Source organism: Piliocolobus tephrosceles, chromosome 1 (genome assembly GCF_002776525.5).
Source record: "Piliocolobus tephrosceles isolate RC106 chromosome 1, ASM277652v3, whole genome shotgun sequence".
In the NCBI taxonomy this organism is placed as follows: Eukaryota; Metazoa; Chordata; class Mammalia; order Primates; family Cercopithecidae; genus Piliocolobus; species Piliocolobus tephrosceles.
The window spans coordinates 172,480,700-172,493,241 of NC_045434.1; the positions used below are offsets into that span (position 1 = coordinate 172,480,700).

General features: G+C 41.6%; 1 protein-coding gene and 1 pseudogene across 5 annotated transcripts in view; one reads left to right on the forward strand and one right to left on the reverse strand.

Moving 5' to 3' along the window:
• Positions 1-12,542, forward strand: part of AGBL4 (ATP/GTP binding protein like 4) — a 1,474,608-nt gene that overhangs the window by 189,940 nt on the left and 1,272,126 nt on the right. The window lies entirely within an intron of this gene.
• LOC111523259 lies at positions 332-4,766 on the reverse strand (annotated as a pseudogene).

Consider the following 12,542-nt stretch of genomic DNA (forward strand, 5'->3'; position numbering starts at 1 on the left):
GCTTCTCCCCTCTGTGGATTCACTGGTGTTGAGTGAGGCATGTGCTCTGCTGGAAGGCCTTCCCACATTGACTGCACTCAAACAGCTTCTCTCCTGTGTGCATCTGCTTGTGCTGGCTGAGTGAGGATCTGTGGCTGAAGGTTTTCCCACACTGGTTGCATCCGTAGGGCTTCTCTCCTGTGTGAATCCTCCAATGCTTGGTCAGGAGTGTGCTCTGGCTGAAGGCTTTCCCACACTCACTGCACTCATAGGGCTTTTCTCCTATGTGGGTCCTCTGGTGCTGAATCAGTGGTGTGATCTGGGTGAAGGCTTTTCCACACTCATGGCTCTCTCAGGGCTTCTTCCCTGTGTGGATTTGCTGGTGTTTGGTCAAGGACTAGCTGTGGCTGAAGGCCTTGACACACTCACCACACTGATAGGGTTTCTCCCCATTGTGGATTCACAGGTGCTGGGTGAGGTGGATGCTTTGCTGGAAGGCTTTCACACACTTGCTGCATTCATAGGGCTTCTTGCCTGTGTAAGTTCACTCGTGTTGGCTAAAGGAGGACCTAAAACTGAAGGATTTCCCACATTCGCTGCACTCATAGGGCTTCTCACCTGTGTGAGTTATCTGGTGCTGGATCAGCAGGGCAATTTGGTTGAAGGTCCTCCCACACTGAGTGCATTTATAGGGTTTCTCCCCAGTGTGGATTCTCTGGTGTTTGGTAAGTGCTGAGCCGTTTTGGAAATCTTTTCTGCATTCATGACATTCATAAGGTCTCTCTCCTGTGTGTGTACAGTGGTGTTCGATAAGTGCTGAGCTATGACTAAAGGCCTTTCTGCATTCCTGACATTTGTAGGGTTTCTCTTTTACATAGGTTTTCTGTAGAACATTTAGGTCTGACTTCTCCCTTTTTCCATGTGTTCCCCACATGTAAGGGCCTCGTCGTTCAGTAGTCATTGTTTGATGTGGGAAATCAGGGTTCAGACTTAATGTTTTTCCTAAACCCATTCCTCTGCTACTGCTCCTGAACAGGCATCTTCATAGGCATGAAGGCCACCAGCACTGCCAGGCTCTCTAGGCTCTCATAATTCCATTCCCAGTGGCTCACAGTGTCCTCACCCCTGCAGTGCCCTAGACCATCCTACAGAAATCTTTCTACCAAGATGACACTGTTGGATATTTCTTCAGAGATACCTTGCTTTAGAACTGACAGTTTGACTTTGGGTCTAGTTTCCAAGTCTGAAAGAAGCAAAAACTGGAAATGTCCCTTAATCTCTGTTACAGGGCAAAAGAGTTTGTGGTGAGATGGGAAGAGGAAGGATTAAAATAATGATTTTGAAAGTTCAAGTTCAAGGTATAAGTGGCTTTGACTATTTAAAAATATAGTTTTGCAAAACAGGAAAGGAAGAGAGAGAGGGAAAAACAGAATAAGGAAGAGGAAAATAAGGAATAAGGAAAGGAAGAGGAAAGAACAGAATAAGGAAAGGAAGGGGAGAGGAAGGAAAAAACATTTGGCAGAAGGAGTATGGGTGGAGTCTTTGAGGGGAGCATAGAGGAGGGTGCAGGGGGGATGCCCAGGAGAGAGCACTCAGATACACGGATGCACTGGACTTGGAAGGAGCAATGTGGGAACCAGGCCCCAGCTACAGTGGCCTCCATGATGCCAGGTGGCAACAAAGACAAAGGTGCTGCATGGGTGAAGTCTGCTAACACCCAACTTCTTCCTGGCAGCATATGCTGTTGTGCCACCTCACTCTAGAGGTAAAGGAACCTATCTGCTCCCCACAAACAGGAATAGCTGCAACATGCATCACTAGGAGGAAGATAAATGACCCATGGTGTATTAGAGTACTTTGATCTGCCTTATTTTGTCTGTTTCACTAACTGGAAACTCCTTGAGGATAGGGGTTTCTGTCTACCTTGCTCACCACTGTATCTATAGCCCATAGCAAGACTTCAATATACATGCTTAATGAATGAACAAATGCACTCCCTCCTCCTGCTTCCTGGCAGGACTCCCTTTTTGCCCTGGGTAACCAGCTGTCTCTGCACAGCCATGACCTGGGTACATGCTGCCCTTACCCTGACCCCACAGTGGCCTAGAGGTGTGATATGGGTACCTTCCCCATATTGTTATGCTTCAGTGAAAAGTTCAATGTGAAAAAAAAAGTTAAGCCAGGGGTGACTGGCAGAATAGTGGCTTTCCAGGATGCACACATCCTAACCCCAGAACCTGTATGTTTCCAATTATATGGGAGGGAGGAATTAACATTGCTAATCAGCTGACATTAAGAGAGAAATTATACTGGATTTTCCGAGTGGACTTGTGTAATCACAAAGGTCCTTAAATGTGGAAAAGAGGCAGAAGGGTCAGAGTCAGAGTGAATAAGATGTGAGACTTGACAAGCCCTCGCTGACTGTAAAGATGGACAAGGCTATAGCCAAGGAATGTGGGTGCTTCTAGAAGCTGAAAAATGCAAATAGATGGATTCTTAGCCAGACACAGGGCCTCATGCCTGTAATCTCAACACTTTGGGCAGCCGAGGCAGGAGGACTGCCTGAGCCTGGGAGTTCAAGACATGCCTGGGCAAAATGATGAGTCCCCGTCTCCACAAAAATAAAAAAAATAAAAATAGCTAGGCATGGTGACACACACCTGCAGTCCCAGCTACTCAGGAGACTGAGGCAGGAGGATCACCCGAGCCCAGAAGGTCGAAGTTGCCATGAGCCATGATCATGCCACTATACTCTAGCCTGGGCAAGAGAGCAACACTCCGTCTCTTAAAAAGCAAAAAGGAAATAAAGAAAGAAATGGATTCTTCCCTTCCCTACAGCCTCCAGAAGGAATGATGCCCTGCCGACGTCTTTATTATATCCCAGCGAGACTCATTTTGAACTTCTGATCTCCAGAACTTTAAGATAATTCTCTTTGCTTTATGCTACGAAGTTTGTAGTATTGTTGACCCTTGAACAATGAGGGGGCTGGGGACACTGACCCCAGTGCAATAGAAAATCTGTGTATAGCTTTTGACTCCCTGAAAAGTTAACTACTAATAGCTTACTGTGACCATACTGATAAAATCAATAGTCAACACTTTTTTTTTTTTTTTTTTTGAGACATGGTCTTGCTCTGTCACCCAGGCTGGAGCACAGTGATGTGATCTTGGCTCACTGCAACCTCCGCCTCCTGTGTTCAAGCGATTCTCTTGCCTCAGCCTCCTGAGAAGCCAGGACCACAGGCATGGACCACCACATCCAGTTTTTTTTTTGTTTGTTTGTTTTTGTTTTTTTTGTTTGTAGAGACAGGGTTCCACCATGTTTACCAGGTCTTGAACTCCTGACCTCAAATGATCCACCTGCCTCGGCCTCCCAAAGTGCTAGGACCATACATGTGAGCCACCGCTCCCAGTCCTTAGTGAACACATTTTGTATATGTATTATATAATACATTAAAGTAAGCTAGATAAAAGAAGATGCTATTAAAAATCATAAGGAAGAGAAAATGTATTTACTATGCATTAAGTGGATGTGGATCACCATAAAGATCTTCATCCTCATTGTCTTCACAGTGAGTAGGCTGAGGAGGAGTAGGAGGAGGGGTTGGTCTTGCTGTCTCAGGGGTGGCTGAGGCAGAAGAAAATCCATGTATAAATGGACCCACACAGTTCAAACTCTTGTTGTTCAAGGATCAATTGTAACTTGTTGCAGGAGAAGCAACAGGAAGCTAATACACTGGGTGAAGGCTGACTATTATTGATCTGGAGGGACCCTACTATGACCCTCTCCCACACTGGCCATTCCTCCTGGACTCTGGTGACAGGCCATTCTTCCCACCTGATGCCAATGGGAAATTGCCTGTCTGTGGGCTGGGATATCTCTGCTATCTATCAATCACCCTGCAGGCACATGTCAGGGCCCAGCCTGGATCCACTGTCCCACAGATACATGAATTATAAACAGTTATTTGGTTTAAGCCACTGAGGTCAGAGTGCTTTTCCTGTGCAATCACTGATGCATCACTTCAGGCCTTTGCACCTGCTGTTTCCTCTGCCTGAAATACTAGTGTTCTCTCAGACTGCCTCATGGCTTAGGCTTCAAGTCACATGTCACCTCCTTAGAGAGGCTATCCTTCATCTCTCTGCTAAAGTCTCCTCACCCCCATCCTAGTCTACTTCATTACTCGTTTTCATTTTCTCAGCATTCATCACAATATGTAATCGTCCAACTCATTTTATTATTATTTTATTTATTATTATTTTACCGATTTATTGTTTGTCTCCGCAACTCCTTCACCAAGAATGTAAATTCAGTGGAGATGAGGACTTGTTGTCATCACTCACAGCAAAATGGGTGCTTGGTAAACCTTCACTAAGACTAAGTAGTAAATTTGCTCTGAAGAATTAGAGAGCAGATGCAGAGAGAGAAACCAGGGAGCAAGCATGGACAGGCTTCTCTCAGCCCGAAAGGGCTCCAATCTCACCTGGGTACATGCCTTGCAGAACTCCAGAGTCCACCACCCATGGCTCTGCCTCTTTCTCCAGCAGGGAGATGATGTTTGGCTTTGGTAACCAATGTCCCACAGAGACCAGAAGCCTGAAGGTGTCCAGCATTACATCATGGTACAGGGTCCTCTGGGCAGGCTCAACTGCCCCCACTTCTCCTGGCTGAAGTCCACCACCATGTCCTCAAAGGTTACGTGCTCCTCCAGCACAGTGTGGGCAGTCCTTTCAGAGGCAGATGCTGTGATTCTGGAGCTTGGTGCAGACTTCAGGAGGCCAGGCATGCAGGTAGAGGCCAGGCATGAGTAGAGGCTGGGCACAAGGAGGAAGCTGCATGCAAATATGGGCCAAGTGCAAAGAGGAGACTGGGTGAGAGGAGGAGACCATGTTCAAGGAGGAGGCCGGGCACGAGGTGGAGGACACACTCGAGGAGGCTGAGATTCTTACCGGGTCTGTGGAGACAGGCAGCCCAAACGGCTGCCCCCAGTCCACCTGACTGTGAGACAAAGGCCATGGCACTAGCGGGCTTTTTCTTTTTTTTCCCGCATTGTCAGACTGCATATTTTCCAAACTTTTATGCTCTGCTTCCCTTAAAAAACTGAATGCCTTTAACAGCACCCAAGTCACCTCTTGTGTGCTTTGCTGCTTAGAAATTTCTTCTGCCTCTATTTTCTGTTCTGTTCCATTGATCTCTGTGTCTGTTTTAGTGCCAGCACCACACTGTTTTGGCTACTGTAGCCTTAGAGTATAGTTTGAAGTTACATAGTGTGATTTCTTCAGTTTTGTTTTTTTTTTCTTAGGATTACTTTGGGTACTTGGGCTCTTTTTTGGTTCCATATGAATTTTATGATTTTTTTCTAATTCTGTGAAAAATGATGTTGGTAATTTGGTTGAAATAACATTGAATTTGTACATTGTTTTGGACTGTATGGCCATGTAATGATATTGATTGTTCCAATCAATGAGCATGGTATGTCTTCCCATTTATTTGTGTCATCTCTGATTTATTTTAGCAGTGTTTTGTAGTTGTCTCAGTTAAGCAGTTGGTTGAACTGTAGTCCTATGTATTTCATTTTTTTGTGTGTGGCTAGTGTATAATAAACGGAATTGTATTCTTGATTTGATTCCCATTCTGGATGCTATTTGTGTATAGAAATGCTACTGATTTGTACATTGATATTGTGAAACCTTGATAAAATAGTTGATCAGCTTTAAGAGCCTTTTCCTGGAGTTTCTAGGGTTTTCAAAGTATAAAGTCATATTGCCAGTGACAAGACATAGTTTAACTTCTTCAGTTTCTGTTTGGATGCCTCTTACTGCTTTCTCTTGCCTGATTGCCTTGGCTAGGACTTCTAGTACTATGTAAAATGAGAGTGGTGAGAGTGGGCATCCTTGTCTTGTTCCATTTCTCAATGTGAATGCTTCCAGCTTTTTCCTATTCAGTATGATATGGGCTATAGGTTTGCGAGGGATGGCTCTTATCATGTTGAGGTATGTCTCTTTGATACCAAGTCTGCCTGTTGAGGGTTTTTATCATGAAGGGATGTTGGGTTTTATGGAAAACTTTTTCTTTGTCTATTGAGATGGTCATATGATTTTTGCTTTTAATTCTGTTCATGTGGTAGACTTATTGACTTCATCCTGGGAATACAGCATGCTTGATTGTAGTGAATTAGCTTTTTTGATGGGCTGTTGGATTCAGTTTTCTAGTATTTTGTTGAGAATTTTTGTGTCTGCCTTCATTGGCGATATTGACCTGAAGTTTCCTTTCGTTGTCATGTCTGTGCCAGTTTTTGGTATTAGGCTGAGAGTGGCTTCATAAAATGAGTTGGGGAGGAGTCTCTCCTTCTCAATTTTTTGGAATAGTTTCACTAGGATTGATACTAGTTATTAAATCTATACAAACTGTCAATGAAACCAAGGGTTAGTTTTTTTAAAAGAGTAAACAAGATCAATAGACTGCTAGCTAGATAAACAAAGAAAAAAGATCCACATAACTACAATCAGGAATGACAAATACAATATTACAACTATTCCCACAAAAATACAATAATCCCCAGCGACTACTATGAACAACTTTATACAAACCAATTAGAAAGTGTAGAGTAAATGGTTGAATTCCAGAAACACACAATCTCCCAAGATTGAATCAGAAAGAGGTTGAAGTTGTGAATAGACCAATATTGAGTTCTGAAACTGAATCAATAACAAAAAAACTACCAACCAAAGAAAACCCTGGACCAGACATTATTTATAGCCAAATTCTACCAAATGTACGTATGTCCGCACTCTGAACCTGGCTTGTATGTATCTCCTGGTTTGTTGGGTTCCTCTCTATAATCTCACCCTTTATCACAGCTCTGTCTGGTGGATCCTCCTGATTTATATGTATTGTTGCCCTGTTTGTTTTCCTACCCCCAAATTTTTGTCCTGACCAGTGGTTTTAGCTTTTCGTCCCTCGTGGAATTTCCCTCATGGAATTATAATAGGAGAAAGTATTGTACAATGCATTCTTGTTTCCCTCTTTTTGTAATTAAATGGATGAGTGTAATATATCACAATACCTAAATGTATGAGGATAATATCTCACAACTGTTTTAACCCTATAGCTTCTATCCTATATAAGATCCTCAACATTGGTCCCCCTGGACTTGTACAACAGCTTTCTAACTACCCCACCTCTCTCTGGTCCATGCTCCACTATGCCACCAAGTTAAAATGCAAATTATCTGATTACATTACATTATTGCTTAAAATCTGTCATTACTCCCCATTGTTTTCAGGATAAAATCCAAATGCTTTCATTTGATGACCTCTTTAACATAAGATCTGATAGAAATTTCATTTTTACTAATACTGTTACTCTATGCCAAAACATGCCACCTTATAAGGTCATTATCTCATTTAGAGAAAAAATAGGACATTTAGGAGGAAAAAAAAAACATGGTTATTAAATATAATGGAGAGTTTCACCATGTCTAGAAATTCTGTTGGAGAAATATTGGTAACTATGTAACTATAGACCAAAAATTTAATTCTGTTCCTTGTTTCTGACTCATAATTGAAACAAATCTGAGCTTCTATTATAGTATGGTTTTAATTTGTTTATAAGATTACTGACCTCCTTACTGAATTATATTTAGATATACACAGTTATGTATCTACTTGTATATTTTTTTCTTTCCTATTTTCTCTACTTTCTTACCGAGGAGGAAGTGAAATATTTCATTCCCAAATAATTTTCCTCTAAGAATGATGATATTTTCTATAGTAACAGCTAAACTGAAAGGCCTTGGAAAGCACAATTGAAGAAATATGAACTGGGCTTATTGAAACCTGTTTGCATGCCTCTTCAACTGCTCTTTTCAAGTAATCTGAGAAACAGCTTTGAAGGGGACTTCTGATGCATGTAAACCACCCTCTTGTGCTTTAGTAGTAAAATAATCACAAGAGGAGACACATCTTGTTATTAAATATGGTTGAATTTTTTTTAAAAATAGCAATTTAAGGTACTACTGGAATGATTATAGTATGTATATGTATTAGTGTAAATTCTAAGACATAATTTTTCTACTGATAACCAGAACATGATAATTTTCAATTAGAATTTACTTTTTACTTCCTATTATTGCTGCTTCCCATTTGTAAATAACACTTGAAGAATTATATTAACTAGCAAACTAGAATGTTGTCTGTGTTTTTATTCTTCATGCTCCATAAGATAATAATATTTTGATAATATACTTCAGTATTGAAAAATCTGTACAAATTATGGGTTATCATACAGCTTTCAAATTGAGTTGGCATCTGAAGGTTTAGGAATATCTTGTGCAGGTCATTTGACTGTTTGCAATTAATTCCATTTTCCACCTTTACTCTGTAGTGTTAGGGACTAAATTCTGAAAATTGCATTTCCCAGGCTTCGTTGTCAACTGGCTTCTAGTTATCTCAGCTAAGAGGACCCTCTTGCAGGAGTATATAGTGCAGGAAGAAGGAAGAAGACTAGGTATTTCTTTTTCTTTCTCTTTTGGGTGGCATCTTCAGCAGTGGCTACACCTACATTCATGGTTTTGCCAAACAACTCCTTTCTTGTGATATCATCATTGTTGGATAGCCTGAGCTCTCAGGATATCAATAGTGTTTGTCTTTGCCTTCTGTCTATGAGTACAGTAGACACTTCTTACTGTTGTTAATCTCTGTGTTGCCCCACTCTTTCTTATTTTTTCCCACTCTCCCCTGTTTGGCCTTTTGGCTTTCCCAGTAGTTGAGCAACTAGTTTCCCATAGTAAATTCCTTTTATTGAACTACCTGGTATGAGCTCTTTCACTGACCCGTTTTTGATTCATTCCTGAATGCTGAGGGCAAGAAACCTTTCTCATTGATTCCCTGGGGTTACTGTAAATGATGGGGTTGGATTCTCACTCACCACCTTCTGCTTCCAATAGCTCAGGGCTATAGTAGTTGGCATGATTTGCTGAACCATAGGAGAAGCTGTTTTTTGGTTTGTTTGTTTTGAGACAGAGTCTCACTCTGTCACCCAGGCTGCAGTGCAGTGTCACTCAGGCTGGAGTACAGTGGCGTGATCTCAGCTCACTGCAAGCTCTGCCTCTCGGATTCATGCCATTCTCCTATCTCTGCCTCCCGAGTAGCTGGGATTACAGGTGCCTGCCACCCCATTTAGCTAATTTTTTATATTTTTAGTAGAGACGGGATTTCACTGTGTTAGCCAGGATGGTCCGATCTCCTGACCTTGTGATCCACCCACCTCGGCCTCCCAAAGTGCTGGGATTACAGGTGTGAGCCACCACGACTGGCCAGGAGAAGCTCTGTTTTAATGGTCATAGTTGACAATGGTGGCTCAATGTGTTGCCAACCTTGCAATTTCCTGACCTAGGTCATGCTTAATTATTTCATAACACCTTGGTGAATCATGTTCGTGACCAGTTTTTAACATTTTAAAATGGAGTTTATGTATACAGACTTAAGGGCTACACAGATTTTGGAAGGAGGATTCTGGTCCCCTCACAGTATAAACAAAGCCACCAGAAGTTCAAACTGGTCGGGCCAATCGCAGCTCAGCAAAGCGGCTACAACCAGACTGCATCTCTAGAATCCTCCTTTCTGGGCAGGGCATCTCTGAAAGAAAGGCAGAAGCCCCAGTTAGGGGCTTATAGATAAAACTCCCATCTCCCTTGGACAGAGCACTTGGGGGAAGGGGCAGCTGTGGGCACAGCTTCAGCAGACTTAAAAGTTCCTGCCTGCAGGTTCTGAAGAGAGCAGTGGATTCACCAGCACAGCGCTTGAGCTCTGCTAAGGGGCAGACTGACTCCTCAAGTAAGTTCCTGACCCCTGTGACTCCTGATGGGGAGACTCCATCAGGGGTCAACAAACACCTCATATAGGAGAGCTCCGTCTGGCATCTGGCAGGTGCTCTCTGGGACGAAGCTTCCAGAGGAAAGAGCAAACAGCAATCTTAGCTGTTCTGCAGCCTCCGCTGGTGATACTCAGGCAAATGGGTCTGGAGTGGACCTCCAGCAAACTCCAGCAGACCTACAGCAGAGGGGCCTGACTTAAAAGGAAAACTAACAAACAGAAAGGAATAGTATCAACATCAACAAAAAGGACGTCCACACAATAGCTCCATCCAAAGGTCACCAATGTCGAAGACCAAAGGTAAATAAATACACAAAGATGAGGAAAAACCAGCATAAAAAGGCTAAAAATTCCAAAAACCAGAACACCGCTTCTCCTCCAAAGGATCACAACTCCTCACCATCAAGGGAACAAAACTAGACAGAGAATGAGTTTGATGAATTGACAGAAGTAGGCTTCAGAAGGTATGTAATAACAAACTCCTCCGAGCTAAAGGAGCATGTTCTAACCCAATGCAAGGAAGCTAAGAATCTTGCAAAAAGGATAGAGGAATTGCTAAGTAGAATAATTAATTTAGAGAAGAACATAAATGACCCGATGGAGCTGAAAAACACAGGATGAGAACTCTGTGAAGCATACACCAGTATCAATAGCTGAATTGATCAAGTGGAAGAAGGAGTATCAGAGATTGAAGATCAACTTAATGAAATAAAAAAGCATGAAGACAATATTAGAGAAAAAGAATGAAAAGGAATGAAAAAAGCCTCCAAGAAGCATGGGACTATGTGAAAAGATCAAACCTATGTTTGATTGGTGTACCTGAAAGTGATGGGGAGAATGGAACCAAGTTGGAAAACACACTTCAGGATATTATCCAGGAGAAATTCCCAACCTAGCAAGACAGGCCAACATTCAAATTAGGAAATACAGAGAACACCACAAAGATACCCCTCGAAAAGAGCAACCCCAAGACACATAATCATCAGATTTACCAAGGTTGAAATGAAGGAAAAAATGTTAAGGGCAGCCAGAGAGAATGGTTGGGTTACCCACAAAGGGAAGCCCATCAGACTAACAGCGGATCTCTCTGCAGAAATCCTAGAAGCCAGAACCAGAAGAGAGTGGGGACCAATATTCATCATTCTTAAAGAAAAGAATTTTTAACCCAGAATTTCATATCCAGTCAAACTAAGCTTCATAAGTGAAGGAGAAATAAAATCCTCTACAGATAAGCAAATGCTGAGAGATTTTGTCACCACCAGGCCTGCCTTACAAGAGCTCCTGAAAGGAAGCACTAAATATGGAAAGGAAAAACCGGTACCAGCTACTGCAAAAACATACCGAATTGTAAAGACAATTTGAAGAGACTGCATCAACTAATGGGCAAAATAACCAGGTAGCATTATAATGACAGGATCAACCTCATACATAACAATGTTAACCTTAAGTGTAAATGGGATAAATGTCTCAATTAAAAGACATAGACTGGAAAGTTGGATAAAGAGTCAAGACCCATCAGTGTGCTGTATTCGGGAGACCCATCTCACCTTCAAAGACACACATAGGCTCAAAATAAAGGGATGGAGGAATATTTACGAGAAAATGGATAGGGAAAAAAAGCAGGGGTTGCAATCCTAGTCTCTGATAAAACAGACTTTAAACCAACAATGATCAAAAAAGACAGAGAAGGGTAATGCATAATGGTAAAGGGATCAATGAGACAAGAAGAGCTAACTATCCTAAATATATATGCACCCAATACAGGAGCACCCAGATTCATGAAGCAAGTTGTTAGAGACCTACAAAGAGACATAGCCTCCCACACAATAATAGTGGGAGCCTTTAACACCTCACTGTCAACATTAGACAGATCAACAGACAGAAAATTAACAAGGATATTCAGGACCTGAACTCAGCTCTTGACCAAGTGGACCTAATAGACATCAGCAGAACTCTCCACCCCAAATCAACAAAATATACATTCTTCTCATCTCCATATCACACTTGTTATAAAATTGAACACATAATTGGAAGTAAAACATTCCTCAGCAAATGCAAAAGAATGGAAATTATAACAAACATTCTCTCAAACCACAGTGTAATCAAATTAGAACTCAGGATTAAGAAACTCACTAAAAACTGCACAACTACATGGAAACTGAACAACCTGTTCATGAATGACTACTGAGTAAATAATGAAATTAAGGCAGAAATAAGTGAGTTCTTTGAAACCAATGAGAACAAAGAGATAATGTACCAGAATCTCCGAGACACAGCTAAAGCAGTGTTTAGAGGGAAATTTATACCACTAAATGCCCACAGAAGAAAGTGGGAAAGATCTAAAATTGACACCTAACATAACAATTAAAAGAACTAGAGAATCAAGAGAAAACAAATTTAAAAGCTAACAGAAGACAAGAAATAACTAAGATCAGAACAGAACTGAAGGAGACTGAGACACAAAAAACCTTTCAATGAATCCAGAAACTGGTTTTTTGAAAAGATTAACAGAGTAGATAGACGTCTATCCAGACTAATGAGGAAAAGTGAAAAGAATCAAATAGACACAATAATAAGTGATAAAGGGGATATCACCACTGATCCCACAGAAATACAAACTACCATCTGAGAATACGATAAACAATTATATGCAAATAAACTAAAAAACCTAGAAGAAATGGATAAAT